At 43.2% G+C, this 9,382-nt stretch overlaps 1 long non-coding RNA gene across 1 annotated transcript; it reads left to right on the plus strand.

Moving 5' to 3' along the window:
- The first annotated feature begins 2,799 nt into the window (after positions 1-2,799).
- Positions 2,800-4,049, plus strand: LOC106813786. Its single transcript, XR_001394509.1, has 3 exons — positions 2,800-2,879; positions 3,446-3,474; positions 3,981-4,049. It is a non-coding gene; the product is annotated as an uncharacterized LOC106813786 (long non-coding RNA).
- Positions 4,050-9,382: the final 5,333 nt, after the last annotated feature.

Below are 9,382 nucleotides of genomic sequence, written 5' to 3' on the forward strand. Positions count from 1 at the left end.
CTCGATTGATACAACAGAGAATAATAGAGAATTGAATATAGCCAATAACACCAAGAATATCCTCGTGGGCACTGGCACCAACACTCACGCGGAAACGAACGATGACGGAGAAAATCAACGTAATGTTGGTGGAATTCTCGGGAATGGAGAACGTAGTGAAACAGACCGTGCGAAAAATACACACTCCGTTACGGGGAACACAGAAAATCGTTTGCGAACGGATATAAAACTTGCCCGTGAAATGAAAACTGAGAGCGAATTAAGATCGAACATCAGAGCCAATGGCCGCGCTAATAGACCCAGTTCTACAAATAATGTTCAGACTGGGTCGAAAGATGGAAGCGTTGGAGCAGAACGAGGCGCGCCCACCAGGCTGCGAAACACTGACAGGGGTATGCGCATGCGCAATGCGTTGTTTAATAGTTATCATCGTGTGTCAGCTGAACTTGAGGTCAAAGACGTCACGACGATGTTGATTGATTCCTAATGATGGCGTCAGGTCATTAGACTCACTGACATTAATAGACAGTACGCGATGAACAGCAGCAATCAATTTACGTGATTAGGTATATTTGCACTAACAGATTTTTAAACGTTCACAGCTGCGGTGCTATTCATCCGGAATGGTCAAATTACGCAAATGAACTTTTTTTTTGCCGTTAAAACGACGTCGATTTGCCGTTACGGACGATGTTAATTATCACGCACGCAAGTCTCATCGAACAGCGTGAATAAATAGCTCGAGACGTGACCTGGACCGAGACCCCAATTTGCCCAAGTAGTTTGCTTAGATGTATTGCTTCATTAACTAACTCACTATTTATATTAAAACAACCTTGACGGCTAAAATTTGGCGATATATTTAATATCATCAGTTATATATTAATCGGTAAGTGAAATAACTGTACAACCTAATATATTTGATCAATGCATACCGCTCGTAACAGTCATGACGTATTTACCTAAACGGATAGATATACACCAATCGCGCGAACCTTGCAAGCATTAATGTAGTACAAGGAACAATCTGTTAGGGCCGGATCGTACTTGGATAACGTGATCCTGAACTGCTCAAACTAATGCAAATGCGCTTCCAATGGGTCTGGTCTTGCTGCAAGCTATCACAGGATAATTCATAACTAGCAACAAGCAGTCATTGGCTAATGCCACCATGCCGGATCCCCTTCGATTCAACCTCGCCAGAGAAGCGTCAGCAATTCGCAATTTGAATCAGTGTTTGACCAGACAAACGCACACGATCATTCGATTCGTGGGATCTGGATTTGGATCATATATGATCCGTCCAAACAAACACACCTTATAACTATATTTATTAGACGTACATAGCGCTGTACTGTTTATTGAATCCAGTGTGATTACCGTTTACCACGATGTGATTACTATATAAGATCAGATGTAATTAGTTATTATATATATAAGATGTAATTAGTTATTGAGAGACGATATGAAATCTACTGTGAACCCCAATGCCACACCGACGGCTCCGTAATATATTGATTGTCGTGTATCTTACGTTGTTAATTAGCGAAACAAATTTACGTACAACACGTGTTATATATTGTTGTTTTACACCGTTGCTTTTCTGGCAGTTTTTTCATGTTCATTGTGTTAATTTAAACAAACTATTATACATGCCATACTTATGGTTAAATGTTGTTTTTAGTATTTATACTATTCATTATGTTAAGCTACAATTATTTATAATATTATCTACTTGCTTGTTTAAGTAATACTGTTTATTTATTCGTATGCATGCAGTGATTCAGCTCGGATGATATATATTTTGTTATATTTCTATTTACATCATAGTTCGTTGTTGTAGGAGTGTTATATTTAAGTGTTATCTTGGGATGGAATAAAAGCGTGTTATGTTGGCGCAGTATATTTATTTCCATATGTATGAATTACAATAAGTTTACCAACTAACCATACCATGGAGAGGTACAATTTTGACTAACTCGTGTATTCCGGGAGAAGCCGTATGCTTGCCGATTTATGTTAATTTTATTTCCGTAAACCAGCCATAAACGATTTGTATTTAATTGAATATAATTATACTTGTTATTGTTTTTGTTCTACGTGGCTTGCAATACACGCCCGAAGTAGCGATGTTATAGTTTGACGCAGCTTTTCTCTCATGTTGAAGTATGAAGCGGCTGAAATATTTTTGCCAAGTACGAAGCGACTGCGACCCCATGATTCCCTCTCGAGCTGGGATAGATTGGTGCCGAGTTTCCGCGCAAAAGAAACGGAGGACCGAAATTCCACGAATATCTGCCGTACATCACCATAACCGTGTCAGGAGTGAATAATAGAGATCTATAGAGAGTCTATTATTCTCTCCTGACCGTATCATCACTGTGTATTACAGACGCACATAGAGCAGCCTAGCACAGGTGATACAAGGTGGTAAGATCTGGCAGGTAAAACAAGCAATACGACTACGCGGGCTGGTGACTTAAGGTGATAGATGGAACCGCCCGTATCTGTGGAATTGTGTTAATGATCGAGTTCAAGCGTGCGGAACTGTTTCACTGATATTCGCAGTCGTCGATTCACTGCAACTGGTTCATATGGTGAGACGCGACAACAATTCTTTTCTGCGCCTTACGTCGACTGCTATGACGACGACAAGGGCTCGTCTACAACCACAGATGACAGATACTCATCGATACACATACGTCGACAGCTAAGTCTAGGCGTCATGTTGCATATAATGTCAGGTCCGGTGACATTCTGCCCTACCTAGAGCACCTTATGGCCTTGTCTGGTTCTTGACTTCATTTGTAAAACTGTGCTCTTCGTGTTGGCAGTGACTTTACGCGCGCATGCTGGAGCTCGCATTCGCATCATGAAGGGTAAGTTCGATTGTAGTGATACGCCTACGCGTAGAATCAACTTAACGCACTGTGTGTTCCTCGCTGTCGTCCAACGCTCTCTTGTTTCTCATTGCTGTTAGGTGCGTTCTATTTTCATCCGCGGCCGCTATAGCGTCGTACACTCTGTTTTTTTCTTCGTGTTTTTTGGTTAACGTGCGACAATTTCTGCTAGCGCCAGACGTCAGCGAGCGCTTTGTGGTCGTCTCATATTTTTAAAGCCGCATACAAATCGTTGACGCAGCGTACAAAGACTGCATGCGTGCTGCTAGTGTGTAACTAAAACGCGTGCTTTTAGCGACGAGCACCTGTTTGCGCACGCCTTGCGTTTGCATTAGATTTCTGCTCAGTGCAATTAGCACCAGCTGCAATGTGCACAGATCATGTGCACCTACGACGTTTCTCCCTTTTAACCATCAATGGTATTAAACATGTGTAATGCTATACGTTTCTAGTAAGCTGCAGATTTATACTGACCATTCAACGTTCTTTACAGATGTTAGCCTGTGTTTATACCTGCTCTATTTTTCTTTCTCTCTGCTATGTAGGAAAGGCGGCAGTCATTTGGCTCGCTCTGGTACGTTTACTAATTGAGCGCAATATGTTATTATTATTATTATTATTATTATTAGGAATCTTATAACCACTTCCTATAAACGTGGCACAATAGGCTTGATACAATAATTTTTATAACTGTAATACTATACGTCAGGCGACAGTTAAAACCATTGTTCAATCACAGAAACTATGTAAGCGGGCTTAATTGATGATTCAGTGTAATACTAGCAACTTAAGCCCGGCGCACACGTGAGTTATTTTACTCAAGTAAAATGACGCATGAGTCATTTTACTCACGTGTGCGGCGGATTTTCGTTGAGTAATTTGACGCATGCGACATTTTACTCAATATCTAACGTGTTTGATAATTTTTGACTCATGCGTCATTTTACTTGAGTAAAATAACTCACGTGTGCGCCGGGCTTTACACTGCAACTGACAATTCAACCAACAAGCATGCGATAATTCGCTGTACTAATCGGTCTATCTCACTCTATTTTCTATGGTGGATCTACTTCTTAACAGGTTATGAGCCACCATGTCATTGGTCAGGGACTGAGACAGCAAGGCGTGGGTCAATTCGGTGCACGCCAGGGAGGCATAGGCCAGCGGGGCGTGGGTCAGGGAGGCATAGGCCAGCGGGGCGTGGGTCAGGGAGGCATAGGCCAGCTCGGGATAGGCCGACAAAGCGTAAGCCAGCTAGGTGTAGGACAGCGAAGCGTAGGCCAGCTAGGAATAGGCCAACAAGGCGTAGGCCAGCTAGGAATAGGCCAACAAGGCGTAGGCCAGCTAGGGAATATGGCCATACAAGGCGTAGAGCCAGACTAGGAATAGGCCAACAAGGCGTAGGCCAGCTAGGAATAGGCCACAAGGCGTAGGCCAGCTAGGTGTAGACAGCAAGGCGTAGGTCAGGTAGGCATAGGCCAGCGAGGCGTAGGCCAGCTAGGCATAGGCCAGCGAGGCGTAGGTCAGGTAGGCATAGGCCAGCGAGGCGTAGGCCAGCTAGGCATAGGCCAGCTAGGCATAGGCCAACAAGGCGTAGGCCAGCTAGGTGTAGGACAGCGAGGCGTTGGCCAGATAGGCGTAGGTCAGGTAGGCATAGGCCAGCGAGCCCTAGGCCAGCTAGGCGTCGGTCAGCAACAGAATCAGCAAAGCTTAAGTCGGCAAATTCGTTTAAGTCAACAAGGAGTTGGTCAGCGCACAGGCTTAGGCCAACAAGGTCTGGGCGGCTTCAATCAGCAGACTAATTTTGGTCAGCAAGTCCTTGGCCGGCAGGCAGGATTTGGTTTAGGACAAACAGCTGGAGCTGGAAGGGTTCCTCTAGCACCTAATAGGGTAGGATTGGGAACTGCTGGCAGAGGGAATGTTGTACTCGGAGCTGATGGTAGGGCACCAATTGGTGGGGCAGGATTTAATCCCTTTCAAGGCGGAGGGGGCTTCCAGGCGCAAGGACCTGTAGGACGACAGGGAGGGCAGTTCTTTGGTTCTGCGCCAATATCACAAGGAGGACGATTTGAGTATGTGTTAGTACTTTTAAAAACAAGAAAAACTATTTTGCAAGAACCAACACTTACACTTACACATATGTTATTTTTTAAACTGACTTCGTTGTGTACATAATGATATCGATCGATAATATAACGTTATTTACGATGTAAAATTTGAATCGTTACTGCTGTGTATAATTATGCATCTACACTAACCGTTACCAGTGATATTATATCGGTACAGATGTTAACGATTAATAACACTATGGATACATTTATTCTATTCTGCATAATGATTTAATAATGCTATAAAATCTTAATAGTTAATAGTTTAATAGGTAAGATGAGCCTTGTCTTTTTTGCTACTAATTACTACGGTAATGTAAACACATATACGTTACAGCGACGATTTCCAGGAGTTTCTACATCGTCCTCCCTATCCCTATGACATTCACTACACGGGCATAGGTGCAAACCTTGCTGGCATCGGTATCAGACTGTATGACGGACCGCATGGCTTTATAGCCATTCCAGAAGTCTATCCTGCGCCGGAGGAGGAGGAAGAAGAAGAAGAAGAGGAATTTGAAGCCGAAGAAGCCGAAGAAGCCGAAGAAGCCGAAGAAGAAGAAGAAGTATTAGAAGAAGAAGAAGAATTAGAAGAAGAAGGGGAAGAAGAAAACGAAGAACCGGAAGAAGGTAGTGACATGGGCGAAGTGTCAGCGATTACTCCCCCGGGGTACTACGGAACGTCCTCATATCGTTCGCTTCCGTCGACTAGGTACGAACAAGCTGAGCAGGACAGATCAGCGACAGAAACAGAAGATGAGGATGGCGCGTTGATTTGCTACAAGGGTCGCTGCATTCGTCGCGAGATTGAGGTGGCAGACGAAGGCATGGAGTCTAACGATGAAGACGACGATGAAGAAGAAGACGAAACGGCTAGTCGAGAGGAAAACGAACCCTCAGAAGAGAGCAACGATGACGGTTATGACTCCGGCGCAAGAGAGGCTGCCGATGCCGCAATCAGAACTCGCAATGCTTTACTGCGGCCTCCCCCATATCAACAAACTGGCTATAGAGCGGCAGATCGTGGAATTTCCGAAGAAAGACAAGACGATGAGGATGACGAGGAAGAAGACGAGGAGGAAGACGAAGATAATGTGGAACCAAGCAATGATAATGGAGTCAGAGTCAAACTGGTCTGTGATAGAAGTGGCTGGTGTTACCCTAAAGTTACTGGGCGGGGGAACGGATACCCCCCAGAAGCCATAGAACGTCGTAGGCTTCGCGCAACTTATACAAGTGACAGGGGTGTCAACGGCGAAGAAGAAGGAGAAGAAGAAGGCTCTAACGGGTATGACAGATATGCCACTGATACGATGACGGTCTGTTACCTCGGGCGTTGTTTACCTCGGAAAGTGAGTGCCAGTGACGCAGCAGCAATAATGGATTATAACCGTTTCTCTACACCGGGGAACATAAGACTGTTTGATCAATTGCCATTTATGGGAAGGCTACAGCCGCCCTTGGGCACGCTGCCTACCCTGGATAGCGTTTTTGGGAGAGATCAGCGAGAAAGTAAAGCTACCGAAAGTGAACGTGTAGAATCGAACGAAGGTGATACAGACGAGGGCGAAGGTGATACAGACGAAGGCGAAGGTGATACAGACGAAGGCGAAGGTGATACAGACGAAGGCAAAGGTGAGCCACCGGGTACGATCGTCTGCTTCAACGGACGCTGCTATCGTCGCATTGCCGAGGAAGATGCTGAGAACATCAGTGAAGAAATGGAGCAACTCCGGAAAGTAGAAGATAGAAGACTGAATACTATGCAGGAGCCACCTCTATTCGGCGAGAATTCCGAATCTGAGTTGTCGTCTGCAGATCACGAATCTACTGAAGATGAACTGTCCAAAGATGGCGCTGACATGATGACGCTTTGTTTCCGCGGGCGCTGCTTTCGCAAATTAGTAGAGAGCAGTGACGTCACGGCCTTAATGAACGACGAGCAGATGCCACCAGCGGATTTCCTAAGTGGATTCAACCCTTTTGCACCAAGGACCGCTGAAGCTCGGACCACAGGGACACTTCACGCCCTGGACGTTGTTAACGTGTTTGAAACACGTCGGGGATATAGGTAGGGGAATGTATGTAATATGTATGAATGGGTGGAACATGAGGTTAGTTGAAACATGACTGAAACGATTATTGATTTATTTGAACACAAATTCGTTGTCACCAAGAGGGCTAAGTCTGTAATGTGTAATTGTATGTGGTTGGACAACAAGAACATTCTACTTCAAGACGATTGTCTGTATTTAAAACAATCACTATACAAATGAGAAAGGTTTATACGTTTTTTTGTACAATGAGTAAACCTTGAACAAAATTGGAAAATTAGTGTTGCCTTAATTATTATTTTTTAGTTAAACATTACCAGTAGTACAAGTAATTTACGCACTAATCCTATGCGATGAACCTAAAGCAAGATAGATCGGTTAGAGACGGTTCTAAATCATGCAGTATCTAAGCACTTGCTCTCTTTCCACTTTGGAGATATTATCGACATTAGATAGACAATCAAAAGATTTCCAATTAACTCTATCATTTTCCTTTTTAATTCGGTATGACGGTTCCCATGCAGTTGTTGGCCTATTGCGATGACGAGTGGGCTTCATATATACAGCATTGGGAATCATTCTAGGACACACAGATATTATACTATATTTACAGGGCTAATCCTAGGTAATCAGCAACACATTGTGTGATACACACTTGAATAGGTGTGCGGTTAGAAAATCCAGTTGGCTTGCATATTTACAGCATTGTATATGTTAGCCAGGATACACATCGGTTCACGTAATAGAGCATATAAATCCCTCACGCAACACAAAAGAAGAATAACATAGAGAACTCAAATGGAGGTTTTTTTTGCTGCGTTTGCGCATAATTCAAGTCAATTAACTGTATTTTGGACATTTAAAAACTGCACTCTGAGCGAATACGTTCATAATATGTTCGACTCATTTTTGATGTTTGAAACAAACATAAATTCTACTAATAATATATTTTCTAACTTAGCCCTTACCATGTTTCAACTAACCCCAATGGTGATGTTCCTTGGAACGTCCAATGTAATTTGCAATGTAGGTTATATGAATAACCACCACCTAGTATAAATCGTTTATAAAATACCTTTGCAAAGTTCGTGTATACACGTGTAATTGTACGGTAATGTTTTCACCATATAAACTATGTTATGTAGTATGGAGAGTTTTCTGAAACTAGTTCCAAGTAACCCACTCTCCACAGCAACATCATCCCAGTGGGAACTCCGTATCCGAAAAATAGAAAAGCTGCGAAAAGAGGAGATGTCGAACCAGACAAGCGTAATACAGATGAGGTTAGAAAGGATGCCCCACGTGACACGATCGCCTGCTTCAAAGGACGCTGCTACTATCGTAAGGTTGAAGATGCTGATGAAGCCAATAACAAACAAGCTGAGGAAACACCTAATGATGAAGAAACACTTGATGATGAAGAAACACCTAATGATGAAGAAACACTTGATGATGAAGAAACACTTAATGATGAAGAAACACTTGATGATAAAGAAACACTTGAAGATGAGGAAACACCTGATGATGAGGAAACACCGAATACTGAGGAATCACAAAGTGCGGATGCAATAGAGAATGTCTCTAATAGAAACTACAATGACAAAGATGGCGATGACATGATAACACTTTGTATTCGTGGGCGTTGTTTTCGTCAACTAGTAGAGCGCACTGCCGAGACTGCAGCAAGGAATAATAAGGCGCTATCTAAGGCAGACAGCCTAACATTGTTTAATCCTTATACACCAACAACCACTGAAGCCCCGACAACAGAGACAGTTCACGCACTGGACGTGGTTAAACTCGTCGATGTTCTTCTTGCACAGGGGGAAAGCAGGAGCAGGGCAATACAAAACTTGTACGCAAAAGAAAAGAAATCTGGCAATAGCGAATATGCTGAATCAGACAAACGTGACACAGATGAGGAAATACCAAATGAAGAAATAGAACAAGCGCAGAAATCTACAGACACAAGAGAAAACAGTTTAAGAGAAATTTTTTCAATTGGTGAGCCCCTAGTTGAGGATAATGATTTACCTGATACTCAGGAAATACCTGGTAATGAGGACGTACCTGATGCTAAAGAAACACCTGCTAAGGAGAAAACAGTTGATGATGAGGAAACGCCGCGTGCTAAGGAAGTAGAAGGTGTGGGTGCGGTAGATATGAATTTCAAAGTTAATGGTTATCATACGTTGCCTGGTACAGTGGTTACTGGACAGATGAAAAATGGTTCGAAGCCACATCAAAGTATAAGTACGGAAGAAACACCAGATACCATTTGCTTTGGAAAGCTATGTTTGCCACGTGAGTTAGCAGAATT

The sequence above is a fragment of the Priapulus caudatus genome, unplaced genomic scaffold (assembly GCF_000485595.1).
Source record: "Priapulus caudatus unplaced genomic scaffold, Priapulus_caudatus-5.0.1 Scaffold824, whole genome shotgun sequence".
Classification (NCBI taxonomy): Eukaryota; Metazoa; Priapulida; class Priapulimorpha; order Priapulimorphida; family Priapulidae; genus Priapulus; species Priapulus caudatus.